This window comes from Mesocricetus auratus, unplaced genomic scaffold, assembly GCF_017639785.1.
Source record: "Mesocricetus auratus isolate SY011 unplaced genomic scaffold, BCM_Maur_2.0 Super-Scaffold_100028, whole genome shotgun sequence".
Classification (NCBI taxonomy): domain Eukaryota; kingdom Metazoa; phylum Chordata; class Mammalia; order Rodentia; family Cricetidae; genus Mesocricetus; species Mesocricetus auratus.
Genome location: NW_024429209.1, coordinates 23,045,208 through 23,063,249, shown reverse-complemented (window position 1 = coordinate 23,063,249; position 18,042 = coordinate 23,045,208). Strand labels below are relative to the sequence as shown.

The 18,042-nt window shown below is 50.8% G+C and overlaps 1 protein-coding gene across 3 annotated transcripts in view; it reads right to left on the bottom strand.

Moving 5' to 3' along the window:
* The window catches only part of Cdh4 (cadherin 4), a 498,494-nt gene that overhangs the window by 251,108 nt on the left and 229,344 nt on the right, over positions 1-18,042 (bottom strand). The window lies entirely within an intron of this gene.

The following is an 18,042-nucleotide window of genomic DNA, read 5'->3' as shown; positions in this document are numbered from 1 at the left end:
CATCCTTTGCATACGGGAAGGGCTGGCTACAGAGGGATGATTTGGTTCGCGCAGGGATCAGCATAATATCCAAAGGTCCAAGTCCCAGCAGCTCACGGCATCTCAGAGTGACGGCAGAGTTACCGACTCTGCCCTCATGGCACAGATGTGGTTTGTATATGTGCATAGCATCTATAGGATTGACAAATAATTCTCCATGTTTACTGTAATACAGAAAGGAACAGTTCACTTTCTGGACACTCATAACTGAAGGCTCAGGTATGCTCCTGACTCATCCTCAGCAGGGGACACGGGCAAAGGGACACGGACAGTGGGGTCACTGCCAACATCTGAGCCATGCCCCGGGCCTGCTCATCTGACTGGGTACAAATACCCTCAGCCCTCCCATGTGGGCAGAGGTGACTCTAGAGGCCAGATGGTTTCTGTATTGCAGAGTCCATCACTACGTCTGAAGGGCCTGAGCCCCAGCAGCCTGCTATGTCTCAGGGTCGTGCTGATGAGGGGCTTAGTATCAACCCCAGAGGAATCACGGCCCATGCTCCTTCTAGTGTGTGTCTTCAAGGGTGAGACAATGACCAGGACTGTGGATGCTTCATGTTACAGGTATGCTGAGGCATGCTAGGAATTGCCCAGAACTTTTTTGGACCAAGCCACTCATCTCCCATCAGAATCCACAGGTAGGCTGGTGCAATCAGCCTCACCTCCCAGACAGCAAAGTTCACACTGGAGGCAGAGGGGCAGAGGCTAGCAACAGGCAGGCAAGGGATTAGAGTGGACAGCCCGAGTTGGGCACACAGACATCAGGAGACATCTATGGAATAACTTCTACGGCAGCTGCAATGAACACTTGGGGACTTAGGGACTTTGAAAGGTCTGATTTAGAGTTATTTCCTAGATTCCCCATTTTAAAAGTCACCTGTTTCCCCATCTCGACAGAAGTGAGAAGTTTTCCTACTTTATACTGTTTCTCTAAATATTTCAAGATACAAGAACAGGTAAAGGAATTTCTGAAAGGGACCCCACCAGTGTAGGCAGTAACCCCAAGAACTTAAATTCGGGATTAGGCAGAATCAATTTCTCTTGTATAGCAATGGAAACAATTAGCAGAGAGAAGAGCAAGTCCAGAGATCGAGGAAAAGCCTTTGCCAAGTTTGCACAGGACAGGGAATGAATAACTAGAATCTACAAAGAACTACAAGAATTAAACATCAAAACAAACTGTTCAGTCAGTAAACGGGCCAAGGAGCTGAGCAGGCACTCCTCAAGGAAGAGGCACAAAGGAAGAGGCTGATAAGTATTTAAAAAGTATTTGACATCTTTATCCATCTGGGAGATGCAAATTAAAACTGCTTTGAGATACCATCTTACCCCAATCAGAACAGCCACCAGCAAGAAATCAGTGAGGAGGTGGGAAAGGGACCTTACATACTGCTGCTGGGACTGCAAACCAGCACAGCCACTACGCAGCAAGACAGAGATTCTCTGATGTACTAAAAACAGAATCGAATCGCCACCGGATCTAGAGGTGCCCCTCTGGGCAGCTAACTGAAGGCTTGTAAGTCAGCACACTCCAGAGGGGCTTGCCCATCCATGCTTACTGCTACACTATTCACAGCGGCCTAGATGTCCACCAATGGAAGAATGGATAAAGGAGACACAGAATGTAAAAAAAACGACATTTGCAAGAAAATGGATGGAACTGGAGATCAACATGGTAAGCTAAATTAGATAGACTCAGACAAATGTCACATGCTTTCTTACATATTCGGAATGTAGGCTTATACACACACATGTACATGCGTGCACACACATACACGCACACATGTACACACATGTACATGCACAGACACATGCACAAACATGTGCACACACATACAGGCACTACACACATGCACACACATGCACACACATGTACATGCATACCCATGTACACGCACACCCATGTGCACACACATGTACATGCAGACACATATACACACACATGCACACACATGTACGTGCATACACACATGTACATGCGCACACACATACACACATGCACACACACATGTACACACACACACTTCTATAGGGCATGGGGATAGAAAAGCGACTGTGGGAGTGGGGGAAGAAGAGAGGGGGGAGGGATGGTAAGGAAACACATGTGACAGCAGAGCAGGCGTGGGGACTGTTGGCAGTGTGGATGGAGAAGGCAAAAGGGGTGGGGGTCGGGGTGGCACTGGGAGGGGGTAAATAGGAACAAAAGTAAGATAATGCACATGAATTGAAATACGGTAACGAAACCCAACGCCTTATACTCTGCTTAAAAATAATTAACTTAAAAAGTAGCACTTAGGTGTCTCTGCAGGACAGTGTAGGGGGAAATGGAGATTTCTGTCCATGGTGCTGACGGGAATTTGGTTGCCTGTTTTTCTTTTTTCCTTTCCTTAAAATTTATTTAATTAAAAAATATCTTTTCATTTTACATATCAACCCCTGTTCCCCATCCCTCCCCTTTTCCTACCTCCCTGCCTCCCCTCTTCCCACTCCTCAGATGGGTAAGGCCTTCCTTGGGGAGTCAACAAAGTCTGGCATATTAAGTGGAGGCAGGACCAAGCCCCTCCCCACCCGTATCAAGGCTGAGCAAGGTATCCCGCCATAGGGAATGGGCTCCAAAAAAGCCAATTCACGCACCCTGGATAGGCCATGGTGCCACTGCCAGCCCCCCCCAAAAGATCAAGCCACATAACTGTCCCCCCACATTCAGAAGGTCTAGTTCTGTCCCTTGCAGGTCCCCCAGCTGTCAGTTCATATATGTGAGCTCCCTCTAGCTGGGGTCAGCTGTCTCTGTGGTTTTCCCCATCATGCTCTTGACCCCCTCTTGCTCATAGGACCCCTCCTCCCTCTCTTCAACTGAACTCCAGGAGCTCAGCCCAGTGCTTGGCTGTCTGGGTCACTGTACCTGCTTCCGTCAGTTACTGGATGTAGGTTCTATGATGCCAATGAGGGTAGCCACTAATCTGATTAAAGGGAAAGGGCCATTCAGACAGACACCCCCTCCACTATTGCCAGGAGTCTTATCTGGGGTCATCCTGTGGATTCCTGAGGATTTCTCTAACACCAGGTTTCTCCCTAGCCCCACGATGGCTTCCTCTATCAAAGTATCTCTTTCATTCTTCTCCCACTCCACTCCTCCCCCAAACTGGTCTTAGTGATCCCTCATGTTCCTATCCCCAATGCCCCTCCCAGTTTACCCAGGAGACCTTGGTGGACGGCCCCAGGAAGGGAAAATACTAGCTGCCTGGTTTTCAACCTGGTGAGTTCTTTCTTTGTCGTCAATGACCGCAGAAACAAAGCAGCAGTGTGCACTGGGTATTTGATCTCCTCTGCGCAATCGTTGCGGGGGAACTCAGTCTGATGATGTAACAAGGATATCAGTAGACATAAGGGTCCACAGTTCAGACGAGGGATGCTCTGAGCTTTGAAGGGAAGCAGCTGAGACCCTTCAACTCTCCCTGTGGGTGCCAAGGCCTGACACTCACTGCCTTGTCATCGGAGAGGACCCTGGGAGGCTGATGACAACACTGCCTGGTGCATGGAGGAGGGACGATGAGACCTCGTCAGAGCACACGGACTTCCCTAGCTGCCTGACCAGAGGCTGCACATCTCTCTCCTCCCCTCTCATACCAGTGCTCTGGCTCCCAGTAGTGACCCAGAAGGGTCCCCTCTCTCCTTAGGACACACATCAGGGCGCCATCAATATTCCATGAAGCGGGGAGGGGAGAGTCTGCCTCCCCGCTGAGTTTCTCACAAGTCTTCCCACAGGAAGGAAAAATTTAGCCTTTAAAGCCACTTAACACAGCTGGGGACTCATCAGTGAGGGGACCACCGAGAGGATGGGGCTGGCTGGCAGCCGACAAACCCATGGAGAGGCCCCATGCGGTGCTCTCGGTGGGACCGTGGCTCTCTAGCAACTCTGGAGGTGAGAGCTTTGGGGGAGGTTGCTGTGGTTGGTGTGCCCCGTGCTGTTGGCTGCTCTTCTCGCGGATGTTGATGTTTGGTAAGGATGCTGAGTGGAGATGGTTCTTCAGGAACTGCCTTCTTTGTGAACGCAAGTCAGCACTCTGGGGGGTCCCCAAAGCCCGGCTACTCCCCCACAGCATTAACCCAAAGCACGGCTACAGAAGTGACGTTTGCGTTACTGATATCCGCTGCACTGTGCAGCAAGAGGGAAGCACGAGCAGAAACAGAGCTCAAGTGTAGAGATGAGGGCCCCCAAATGACCAGGGAGAGCCTCGCAGCGCCCTTCTGCCCATGGGCACACACAACGAGAGGAAGGACTTCAAGGGCACCCGCATTGCTGTCTCTGACGCACTTTCCTTGGGCACAAATGACAAGCAACAGCAGAAAGTAGAGACAGAGCAGCCAGGTGCAATGTCATGAGAATTTAAAAAAAAAGAAGATTTAAATGTGGTGTGTGTGTGGGGGGGGTATGTGCATAAGAGTGAGGCTAACAGTGCCCAGTCCCTTGGAGCTGGAGGTACGTGTGGTTGTACGCTGCCTGGATGTGGGTGCCGGGATTAGAACTCTGGTCCCCTATAAGGGAAGTGCATGCTCCTAATCACTGATCCATTTGTCCAGTCCCCAGCATATAGGCTTTTAAAGGAGTGATCTGGGGCCAGGGAGACAGCTCAGTTGGTAGAGAACTTGCTCTGGAAGTCTGAAGTCTGAGGACCAGAGTTCAAACCTGAGAACTCCTGTAAAGAAAGTTGGGCATGGCGAAGCATGCTTTGCAGACCCGCTGCTGGGAGGGGAAAGTGGGTGGACCCCAGGGTTTACTGACCAGCCAGGCCAGCCAGGATGGTGGCTTCAGGCCGGAGATGGATTGTCTTACAAAACAAGATGCACGTCTCTTAAGAAGTGATGCCTGAGGTTGAACTCTGGTCTCCACAGGCACCTGCAGCTGCACACCACACGTGTGCATCCCCCCATACCTGCACACCTCATACGTGTGCACCCATTACACACACACACATCTGCACACCACACACATGCACCTGCACACCACACACGTGTGCACCTTCACACACATGTGCACACGCACCTGCACGCCTCACACCTCACACCTGCACACCACACACATGCACCTTCAAATCATACATGTATGCACCTTCACACACACACACACACACACACACCACACCACATGGTACACAGAGGACACTGCAGGACTGGGGGAGCTGGCTTTTCCTTCCTAGGGCAGAGTCACTGGTGTGATGTGCTGCATTCTCTTTTCCCTTAGACAGAGAAGGCAGTAATCTTACATCAGGAACCACCAGCTAAATGGGGTGAAAGGGACACCATCGTACTATTAACCCCTAGTCACAGCTGGCCCAAGGCTGCTATTACTCACACTGGTAAAAAACTTTGCTAGAATTTAATGAAAATGAGTAGGCAAAATTAATAAACCGGAATTCCAACCTGAAGCATAACCGCTCTCATTCCAATGGGCAATTTCAGCACAAACCCCAGCCCACGATCAGAGCCATTTCATTGCCACAGCTTGAAATTTGTTTTGAATTACCTTGATAATAATACAGCCATTCATTTAGCAAAGGCGCCGCCACATAGCTGATGGGTCTCAGAGGCCTCGTTTCTAAAACCCAGAGCTACAAAGTTACCGTATAACTAGAATTAGTGACGCTCCGCCAGCATGGGATGGCGGGAGTTTGTCTTTGATGATTAAAGCCCAGGTAAGTGTACTTTAATGTCGTTAACAAGACTTTCGGGCTCCCGCAGAGCCATCATCCACAGTGAGTGCAGACCTTAGGGGGAGCGCAGAGGCGCCTTTCACCCCAGAACTTCAAGTGCCTCTAGGAAAGTGTGCGGTTCCATTAAGACAAAGACGCAATTTGACAGGGGCATAAACACGTTGAGGTTTTACTCCTGGATTTTATCTCTTCTCATTCCTCTGAGCTGCCTGAATAGCAGCTATCACGTTAAGAAACCCAATTAATATGCAAGACAGGAGCAGTCCACAGTGAGCAGAGGGAGGGAGGTCCTGGGGCACAGAGCAAGGACGCCCCACTTGGAGGTAAACTGCAAAAGTAACTTGCTTTCACAAGATCGGCTGTTGTCTTGGACAAAGTTTCACCGAGCTATGGGTCCCTGTGGCCTGCTAACCATCTGCGAACCGAGGCTCTGGAGCCGAGATGGTGGACGACTTTGTAAACAGTTTTATCCCACTGCTTGCTTAGTGTACTTTTAGCATAAGGCCCAAGACAGGAAGCATGGCTGTCTGGCTGGTGAGTCTGCTGCCTCGTGAAGGAGGGGCCAGGGAGTTGGGGCCACCATCAGCTCCAGGCGCCTCTCCTCTGTGGGGCCAATTTTGACCTTTTTAGTTATTAACTTATGGATTCCCAAGATGCCCGCTCACCTGGGACCGCGGCACTAGGAACGCCCATTGGGAAGGTTAAAACTTAATAAAAACCCCACCAGCTCATCAAAGGGTGACCTTCCATTTGGAAAGACCCAGAAATAAATTTCCCTTTTGATTAAATTGAAAATCAATTTCCAGTGACATTTCTATTCCATCAGGCCCCAAATTGAAGCAAGACTAGACTTCCAAAGGAGGATGGGTGACTCTAGGGTAGAGACCAGACAGCTGGCTGGACCTGGGGCAGATCCAGGTGCTCCAGGCTTCTCAGGAGATCACGAGGGTCCTGGGCTCCTCAACAGAGGGGCTGGGGCTAGCTTGTGGTGGTGTGTAAGAGGCTCCCACGAACGGTGGTATTTTGAAGCACGAGCTGGGACTGCTGTCCATGGCGGTGTCTCGGTGACGGGAAGACAGGGCTCCCGAGCCCCCACAGTTCCCAGCTGTGGCTCAGGCAGGGCTTGTGTTTGGGCTTTGGCCCAGTCTGTTTTCAGAGGTGCTTCTGTGTGGTAACTGCACACAAAGCATCCTGGGTGCAAGAGGTCATCTCCGTGTGAGGCCGGCATCTCCGCTTCCAGGAGCCACGCTCTCCATGGCTCCTCTCTTCTCTGCCGTGAGACGGGCCACCTGCCCCCTGTTCTGCTGTTCTGCGTGCTAGCCAACACGAGAAACCCACGAGATCAAAGCTCGCCCTCTACCCAGACCTTCTCAAGTGGGTTGGGAGAAGACTTATTTCCTAGAAGAAATCCAAACCTCGGAAGAAGCAGAGTAAAACCCAAGTTCCCATTCCTGTGGCCAACGTGGAAGCCATCCTTGGTCAGAGAGCCCTTATAAGAGAGGGAGGAGGCTGTGTGTGTTTCCATGCGGCAGGGATGCCGAGGGAATCTCTGAGCAGGGATAGATGTCTGTGCTCAGAGCCCACAGAGAGGAATGCACATAGCTCTGAGGCTTTCTTTAATACTGTTTAATGTGCAATCAATAACTATGTGCTTTGCCCACAGGGCAGGCACAATGCAACCAAACTGTCGCACAAGTACAAATTGTGTGAATCTTGTTAGAAACGGGATTGCATCATTGTTCCCGGGGCAGCACCCATGGCATCTTAAGCCAAGTGCAAATGGTTTCTAAAAAAACGAATGCTCTGTGTGATTTAGGTAAACTTAATAAGATAGAGGAATGCTAATGAGCATAGAACTCATGTGCGGGTCCCACTCATCCCAAATGGAACTTCTGTTTATGCAGAGTGCTCGAACAGCTCTCATTCTGTGCCTCAAATGCCTCTTGGTCTCTGCACAAATGGTCCAGAGATGATCAGGGGCTGGAAAGGGGCGGTCCTTCCTCTGGGTGCGAGGCAGCAGTGCAGACAGCAGCATCTAGAACAGCCGATACCAGACAGCAAGGACCCACAGGGGGAGCCCACGCTGGAAGCCTCTCGCCTAAGCCACAGTTGGCGGCTCTTCCTGAAGCGATCACCTGGTGCAGCTGCTCTAGCTGAAGAGACACAAGGCTGCGGCCCCAGGGGACCCTCAGTTCTGCCGTCTATTAAAATTAAGAGGAACTTGGGGCCCTTGGTTCATCACCCCATGCTCTTGCAGCAATCAGAGGCCTCATACAGAAAATAGCTTCCATGAGCTCTTGTGGAGTCACTCACCCGGAAGGTACCTGGGTCTCGGGCCACACACCTGAAGCAGCTTACGCATGCTGTGAGGGTGGCGTGCTCTCTGTGTGCCTTGTGATCATGTATATGCAGGCACACAGTCCATCCTGGAAGAGCGGCTACACACATCATGTGCAGTTGTGCATTTACATTGTCTGCTCACACACGGGTGTGTGCACGTGGGCACAGAGGACTCGTAGCGAGAGGCCCTTCATGCGCATTGGAGCACAGTTCCTCCCTCATGGTGCCCAAAGACAAAGATAGGTGGCGAAGGACTCAAGATAACTAAGTCCCTCTTCTCGGGGCGTACCCCGTGTGTGAGGCACTCCCTCCAGCCAGGCTCCGCCTCCTAACTTCCATTACCATCCAGCGCTGACATAAAGTCACAAAGCCACCAGGGTGTGTGAACACACTGACGGGGTCAGGGTCCGCTGGACCCAGCCGTTTCTCAAGTGAAGGGTCTACAAGCTGAGGACCAGGCCATCGACACAGGGCCATTCCCAGAGGCATTTTATATCCAAACCGTAATAATTATCCCACATACCAGGACATACACGCATGTACTTATCCTCATATGCACTCACGCATGCAGATGTGCACGTTTGCATAGATACCCACAGGTCAATGCGCACACTTTGCGTCCACGTCATGTGACCCTGCATCACGGCTGGCCTGCGGCATCTCTGCTGCTGCCCTGCTGGAACGCCTGTCTGGTGCAGCCTCCAGGACTGCAGTATCAGTCTTTGACGCTCCCGAGGCAACTGATCACCCGTGAACCACTCTGACTGGGCTTGGACGGCAAAGCCGTGTCTGTGACTGTGTTTGTCTTCTGAAAATACTAACTTCAAAAGACAATAAGGATCTGGCTCTGGGACCCCAGAGGGCACCTGCAGATCAATAGCCGGAATGCACCCATGAGTCTCCAAGATGCACCCCACCAGCACCTGCGGCGCCTCCATATGCCTCCTGGCTTCACATGTCACCTGGAGTGACTCTTACAGTCTGCTGATGCCCTGAACGTCCGAGGGTGGAATCAGAGAAACATGTTTGTCAAGGCCTGTGACACTGAAGAAGCCACCCGGAGAATCGGAAAGGAATAGATGGGACGGTTCTCTCAAAAGCCCGCCACTCAATGAAATGCCGCTGCACCAGGTGATACTGAAATAGGATGCAAATTGGACTGCTGTTGCTCATGGGAAGGCAGAACCTGCCCCTGCCTGGGGAGACCTGGCCCTGCCCTAGTGGTCTCCTTACAGAAGAAGCAAACCACTAGGTAGGACCTAGATCTGTGTGCCACAGCCCTACAATACTTGGACCTAAGCTCACACACACAGGGCCACCGTGATGCTGTTCAAGTTGTAGTTCAAGCTCATGCCTCTGCTGTCACACTGTGCTCCAAGGGACTGGTTTCTAGAACCCTGGCTGCACCCACTGGGTACACATACCAGAGAGTAGTACCCTGCAGCCACCGTGCAGCCTTGAGAGCCACAGAGAGCAGGGGACAGGGTTTGGATAAGATGGGAAAAACAGGCACCGGGCGTCAGGCGGCTGTGAGATGGAATTGCCTGCGTGGCACCAGTACATATGAACCAGGCTCACGCCCTGAAAAGCAGGACACACATGTTCCCATGACCCAACGGCGGTACCTACAATAGAGACACCCAAGAGGTGGTCATTGGATGCTATGCTGATGATGTTCACATGTCACTAGCCAATAGGACCCTGACCTCAAACGCAAAAGCTGCCCTACCCACTGTTCTGAGATGGTAATACAGCTCACAACTATAAAGCCAACGTACAGTTTTTTGCAACCCCATGCGTCCAATGATGTGCCGCCATCACCGCCATCTCGGCCGGGACACCTCCTCAGTCCCATCTCTCCCCCCATTTGTTCCGTCCGCTGGTACCCAACAGGGGTGCTTTCTGTTTGTTTGGATTTGCCTATTCTGGACATGTGGGCAGATGGAACCCTGAAACATGTGGCTTTCCAGCCTGGCCTCGGGCTCTTAAGCACAATGGACTCGAGGTTCCCATGTGGTGGACGTGCTCCAACCCGCTACTGCTTTGCTGCTCGGTGGATGTAGCATCTTCGTCTCCTGCTCATCATCTGACGAACAGCTGGGGGCTAACTACTGTGACCTGTGTCACTCTGAGTAGCCCTGCGTGCGTTTTCGTGGTTGCTGTATTTTTTTCAGTTCTTTTGGGTTACATCCCTAAAGGTAAAAATATCTGAATTATACGTGAAGCCATTTCTTTTTCTAACTTTGGAAGAATCAGCTGCTCCTCCCCCACCCCCAACACACACACTGTGGTAGCTGCACAATTTCCCGTTTTTACCAGTGATGCAATGAAGGCTCCAGCGTCTTCACCAGCATCGTTGCGTCATGGCCACAGCTTTCCTGTGATTGCGTGGTGCCAGTGAGATGTCATTGTTGCTATTGCTTCTCTCTCAGGTGTCTGATATACCTCTGTTTGCTTACTGGACTTTCACATGTGTTTGTGTGTGTGTGTGTGTTATGTGTAAATGCAGGTATGCACATGCAGTGTTGCATGTGTGGAGACTGGGGGGCTCAATTTCAGGCCTTGGTTCTTGCTTTTCACCTTGTTTGAAATTTTAGTATCTTAGGCTATAGAAATGGCTCAGTGGACGCAGGTTCTGTTCCCAGCAACTCGCATGGTGGCTCACAACTGTCTCTAACTCCAGTTCCAGGGGATTCAAGGCCTTCTCTGACCGTTGTGGGCACTAGGCATGCACACGATGCCCAGACACACAAGTAGGCTAAACACCTATACTCATTACATACAAATAAAATAAAAGTCTTTCAAAAGTTAACAGGATCTCACTTGCTCTTCCAGCTGTGGACAATGGGCCGGCTGGTTCACGAGCTTCCGGAACTCTCCTGTGTCCTCCTCCCATTTTGTTGTGAGGTGCCGGGGTTACACGCTTGTGTCATGTGTCCAGCTGCGTGAGTTCTGCGGATCTGAACTCCAGTCTTCATGCTTGCGCGGCAAGTGTGCTTTCTGAGAGATTCGCCTCCCCTGCCCCTTTCACGTGTTTTGCTTGCAGAAATGTCTGTTCAAACTATTCATCACTTTCAACGAAGGATTGGTACTTCCTGTTAATGAGTTCTCAGGGCTCCTTATGTATCGAGGACCACAGACCCTCATCATAGGTGATAGTTGCAAATGTTTTCTCTGGTGTGTTCATTTACCCTTTCGATTTCTTTTTGTTTGTTTGTTTTTGTTTTTATGAGACAGGGTTTCTCTGTATTGTTTTGGAGGCTGTTGGTCCAGCCCGGCCTCGAACTCACAGAGATCCGCCTGCCTCTGCCTCCCGAGTGCTGGGATTAAAGGCGTGCGCCACCAACGCCCGGCCCCTTTTGATTTCTTGATGGTATCTTTTGAAGCTCATATAGTTTTAGTTTTGAAGAATAGTTATTTTCTCTTTCATGCTTTGGGTCATATCTAAGAAGTCATTGCCCATTGACTAATACTAATACTTTCATACCTGTGTGTGTGTGTGTGTGTGTGTGTGTCAGTCTCTGTCTCTGTCTTCATCCCCCCTCTCTCTGTGTGTGTGTGTGTGTGTGTGTGTGTGTGTGTGTGTGTGTGTGTGTGTGGTTTTGGAGATAGGGTTTCTCCATGTAATAGCCTTGGCTGTCCTGGAACTAGATCTGTAGCCCAGGTTGGCCTTGAACCCACAGAGATTCACCTGCCTCTGCCTCCTGAGAGCTGGGATTAAAAGTGTGCACCACCTCCATCTGGCAACGTTCACTTTCTTACTCTTAGTTTCTGCACTCTGGCCCTTGGTCCATCTGGAAGTAATTTCTGAGTACAGTGTGAGGTTGGGACCCAGCTTTACTGTTTCTCACAGGCACATCCCTGTGTCAGCACCGTTTGCTGGAGAGGCTGTCCTTTTGCCAAAGCCGTCTTGGCCCCTTGTCAACAGCCAGTTGGCCATGGATGCAAAGGTTTACTTCTGTGTTTTTGACCGAGGTCTAGTGATCTATGTGTCTGTCTTCATCTCAGCACCACCCTGTCTTAATGACTTGTGCTTTTGACACTCGGTTTCAGAGGTAGTTCAGCCAGGCTGGCGTTAAACTTGCCGTCCCCCAGACTCAGCCTCCTGAGTGGAGTGCTGGGGTCACAGGCTGGGGCCTCCAAACAAGGCTATGAGTTTTTAATATGTGTTTTATTCAACAGTGGGCTATTATTTTGCAGACAGGGCCACTTTTACCAAACGTAAAGTGGAAGTCCTTCCCGGTGTGGCCCGAGGGCTCTGTTCACACTCTGTTCACACATTCACAAACAGCAAGAGTTACCCGTGCTGTGGGAAGCCAGCACAGCAACTGGGAGGAGCTGGAAGACTTCAGGGGGCCTCTGAACATTCTGGTTTTTCACCCAGTGTCTGGTGTACACATGTAAACTCATTTCATGAGCGTACGTTGAGGTGTGGGCTGGTGAGTAACAGACTTTTCCATATTATTTTACACTCCAATAAAATTTATCAGATACGAGGAGAAACAAAGACTGGCCCCCTCAAGACAGCGAGGGGCAGGCTGTTCCCATCCTTGTAGTGCACATTCAACGAGCTCAACACACTCTGTGCTCAGAAACACACACAGCAATCCCATACCCACCATCTAACCCTGCTAACTGCTGATATGCCCCACACGAGTCTAAAGCTTCTCGTTGCTACTTCCATTAGCTGTTTGTAAGAGCCCAAGAGGAGAAGCGCCTACTGCTTGCTTTCTGTGTTTGAGGAAACTCAGTGTGTGGCTTGAGCGATTTGTTCCCAATCCCAGTAGGTGGCAGTGCCTGGGTTTCTGTCTGCCATTGTTTGTAAGACCCACTCTCTGCCACGCCCCTTCTTGGCTGCAGGTAGCTGCATGCTTATGGCCAAGAGGTCTATATGGTCACTCGGTTGCTTTCCACATGGGGACCATGATCTGAGGCCACTGTGGAGTGGCAGAGGCAGGTCCTGGTACCGGGGGAGTGCGGGAGGCAAGTGCACCGTGGAGGATGTGCGAGCAGCCAGGCACCTGCAGCCTCTGGGGGTCTGGGGGAGAAAAGTGTCCAGGTAAAGAGTCTGTAGTGGGTGCAAAGGCCACAAGGTGGACAGAGGTCACCACACATGGTGACAGTGGGCACTAGGTGGGGTCAGGCAGGTAGACAGGATGGGTGGGGCCGTGGGGAACACTGGAAGCAGACAGAGGCTGGCTCCTTGTGGTTTTGGGTATAGGGAGAGCTGGAGAGATCAGTCAGAGGCAGAAGGGTGTCTGGGAGGATACCAGGCTGTGAGGGGCCCCTAGGAAACAGGTCGTCAGCAAAAAGGGATGGTCAGTCTCTATGACTTGGCTTGAGGGAACAGAGAGCTGACTAGAGCTGACTGGCGAGCTCAGAAAGAGTTCGTCCAGACACCAGATCTGCTGGCTTGGTTCTGGGCCAGCACCCCTGCTTATGACCTAGGTAATGTTTCCTACATGTGTGGGGCCCCCATGTCCCGGCTCTAATATCCATGAAGGCGGGAGTCAGTGGCTCTAATACCAATGTGCTGGGTGCAGCTAGGGATAAACACACACAGGCCCAGCCACAAAGCACACACACACACACACACACACACACACACACACACACGCACACACACACACACACACACACACACACACACAAAATTCTGAGTTTGTCCACAAAGAATGCAAAGTACAGCCAAGCATGTTTCTCAGCAGCTCACCCAACCCCTAAATGTCATGTCTGAATAAAAGCAATGTTGAGGCTGAGGCAGTGGCATCAGGACCTGAGTTCAATGCCCAGAACCCAGGTGGAAAAGTTAGGTTTGCTGGAGATCTTGTAATCCTGGGGCTGAGGTGCACAGGGGCAGATCCCTAGAGTCTCCTGGCCAGCACAGTCTACTTGCTAAGTTCCAGGCCAGTGAGAGACACTGTCTTAAAGGCATGCAAGTATGTTGATGCACGCGCGCACACACACACACACCAGCACTCGTGTGGCACTGTTGGACCAGATCTCGTTTGTGGACAGAGTCTGGGAGAGTGGGTGAGGCTTCAAGCGCTCTCTTACACTCCCTGCTCCACTGAGGAGAGGCCCACCGCCCTCCCAGCTCCAAACGATTGTGACGGAATGGCTGAGGCTGTAGCGCCTTGTCATCCGTCCCCACTTTGTCACCTGCTATCCTTCCCAAGGAATACACCAATCAACCTCTGGGTGGCATATTCCACACCCACAGCTCCTGGCTCAAGCCCTGGTGTCAGTGTGATTCCACAGTGACTCCCACCAGGCCTAATGAAGCAGGCGCTGCCCGCTCTTTTGCATCAAGGAGATCCGCCCCGCCAGCCTGGGCTACCTACCTCCATCCTGCCCTGTCACTGCTGCCCTGCTGATGGCTTCCACCCACAGCCCATGTGTTTCCCGGCTCCTGCTTGGAAAACTTCAACTCTGGTCTTCCTTGGTCTTCCCTCTGGACATGCCACCGTCCCACCAGTCTAGAGACACAATTCTAGTCACCTGCCATCTCCAGCCGCATCCTGACTTTCCTTGTCTTCGTTTTCTTCCCCAAGGCTCTTCCTGGAGGACCCGCCTCGAGGTAGACCCCCGCTAACTATCCTAACACATTCGGAGGCTGGGCTGTGCATCAGACACTGTTCATTTGGAGCGCTCCCTTTGAAATGCTAAGAGATGCGTGCTTTTAAAGGCAATTTATTTGAGACACTCTGAGAATTTATGTTTCTGTAAACACATTTTAATTTTTTAATACACACTTTATGCCATGAAAGTGCAACCCAATCTGAATAAAATGTTGCCCCCGAGAACTTCACTCGATAGTTCAAAATTAAATTTTAAAATGTTGCAGAGCTGGGGTGGGAGGGACTAACCCTGCCATCTTAGCACACACGGCCGCTCCCCTTCCCACCCACCCTCTCTGTTCACACCCTTTCTCCTGTCACAGATGTCCCTGGGCTTCAAGTTCAAGCAGGGAGCTGGCCAGGCTGGAGCCTCCCCTCTCCTGTCTCCTCCCCTGCACCCTTTGGTCTCAGCTTGGATCTCCCAGGCCCCCACCTGGCTCTGAACTCCTGAAGTCTCACGGTGGCCCCCTCCCCTGGCTTCAGTATCTTCCTGGCACAGGTCACTCACCAAACACCCCTCCCTGTTTTCAGAGCAGACATTCTCCTGCAGGAAGAGTCGGCCACTGCAGAGAGTTTCCTTTTCAGTTCCAAACAAGCTGTTAGTTTGATCAAGAGCCTGTTTGTACACACAACTCACACTGTAGCCCACATACATGAACAAACACATATCCACAAACAAGCACACACACACATGCACACCTCATGCCATACACATACACGCACACACACACATGCAACCCGCATTGGCACACCTCATACTGCAGCCCACATACATGTAACTTGCACACTGCATATAGTTATCATATACACACCTCATATTGCAGCCTACATATATGCACACATATACTCTACACATCATACACGGATGCACACCTGTCTGTGCACTCACACACTTTTTTGCACATACACACATAGCCCTTTCTCACCTCTCACCTCCACATATACACACACTCTATCACACACACACTCCATTACACACACATTCTTCCCATAACACACACTCTATCACACATACTCTCACACAATCTTCCCATCACACACACACACTCTCTATCACACATACACTCTCTCTCATACACACTCTATTATACACACATTCTTCACATAACACACACACACTATCACACACACTCTCACACAATCTTCCCATCACACGCACACTCTATTACATACACACACTCTCACACACACTTGTCTTTCTCTCACACACATACTCTTTCCATCACACACACACTATCACACAAGTACACACTATCACATACGTACACTCGCTCATGCACACTTGTCTCCACTCTTCCCTTAACACATACACATTCTTTTTCTCTATAACACACACACAACTCTCTCTCACACACACAATCTTTTCATCACACACACGCTTTCTCTCTATAACTCACACACTCATACACACAATCTTCTCATCACACACACACTCACACACGCACATACACACATGTGCTCACAGAGTCACTGAGTCCCTGGTGGTAGGACAAAGCTCCCCTTCCCCCTTGCCTGGGGACTGGCTGCACCCCAGGAATGCCTTGATTTCTCCTGCCAAGCTCTGGCAGCTGCACAGTGAGGGGTGACAGGGGAAAAGAATTTCTACCCTGGCCATGAAAAGGAAGCCCACATCTCCAGTTGGCCTTTACAAGAACAAGACTTGCTGGAGTAGGAGAGACACTGTGCACAGTGACACACAGCCTGCCATGTGGGGGAAAGTTTCAGGGTGCTGGGCACTACAAACCCATGGCGTGACCCTTGGGGAAAAGCCTACTTCTTGGTGACAGGCCATCAGAGTTTCAGTGTGCAGAGGCTTGTGGCGCTTGAAATGCTAATTGGCCATTCACTGAATTTACTGCCACTTCCCAAATGCACACTTATTGGACATGGCCATAATTTTAGCATTTTAAAGGTAATTTCTTAACACTGCAGACCACTTGGTCTTTTTAAAAAGCAGTGGTTACTCTCACGTGGGAGCCGTAAATGGCCACAGTACTCCCAAAGCTGTTTGGCAAAGCTCGAGGCTCACGAGGAGCATTCCATTTGATGGACTGCTCCGGGCTCTGAAAGTGGTCCAGAGACGCTGTCACGTGGACCCTGCAGCATCCACAGGTTCCTGCTGTCTGAGACAGGCTCTGGAGCATAGACTCAACAGTACATTATCATGGGCACATGTAATTCCTCAGCCTGCAAGTATGGCTCCGCCCACACTTTACCCATCAAATTCCAAGACTTGTGTTGGTTAAGTGAGGATGGAGGTTTCTGTCCTGCCTGGTCCCACAGCCGGATTGCCCCAAATGAACACACAAAGACTTATATTAATTTACATACTGTTGGCTGATGGCTTAGGCTTCTTATTGGCTGGCTCTGTCTTAATTATTAACCCATTTCTATTAATCTATGTATTGCCAAGAGGCTGTGGCTTACCTGTAATCTGGCGTGTTACTCCTTCTGCCTCATGGCGTCTCTTGGCCACCTCTCTCTGGCTCCCTTTCCCCAGCCTTCTCCTGGTCTGGTGGCCCCACCTATGCTTCCTGCCTGGCTACTGGCCAATCAGTGTTTTATTCATCAACCAGTAAGAGAAACACAGGTACAGAAGGAGATCCCTCATCAGGTAGGCCCCTTCTCTGTGTTTAGGGTTCATAATTGTATGACTCTTATCTCTTGAGGACAGTAGCAAGACCCTCTTTCCTGTGACAGGGTGGCCGGTTTCCTGCCTAGGGCCAAATCTAGATTCATTTTTGCTTGTTCCCCGTAATTATCCCAAACTGGCCCACTGGTCCCCAGTATCTTCCGGGAAATGGAGGGTGTAGTGGCGTTGAGGAAAGCAATGTGGGGTGGTGGTAGTGTCTTTTGTGGCCCTCAGTCGGTCCTAGTCACATGTAGGTCGAAGACTTGGTGATGGGCTCCGTGGCCTGCATCACAGCTACTGTTTCCTGGTGACCTCTGCTCTCATTGCAGAGGACAGTGGGTCCCACAAGCCACAGATCTTAGGCAGACTCATCATCTAAACAGCGTTTCTCAGCCTCAGTGGAACTGGCGGCATTTGGAGCTGGGCAACTCTGCCTATGGAATTTAGAGTGTGCCGTAGCACCCCACCTGTGCTGAATGCCCGGAGCCCAAAGATATACCATTGTGGCAACCACAACCATCTCCAGGAACTGCCAGTGCCCTCAGACAGAACTGAAGAGGGTATGAGGAGGATGGTGTGATCCGTTCCACCAGAGACCAGCTGCAGAGCACTGGGGTTTGGTAGAAAGCTTGGAGAAGCACACCTTAAGGACCAGGAAGAGGTTTTGTGTAGGGGGAGAATCCTTATGGATGAGGGAAGG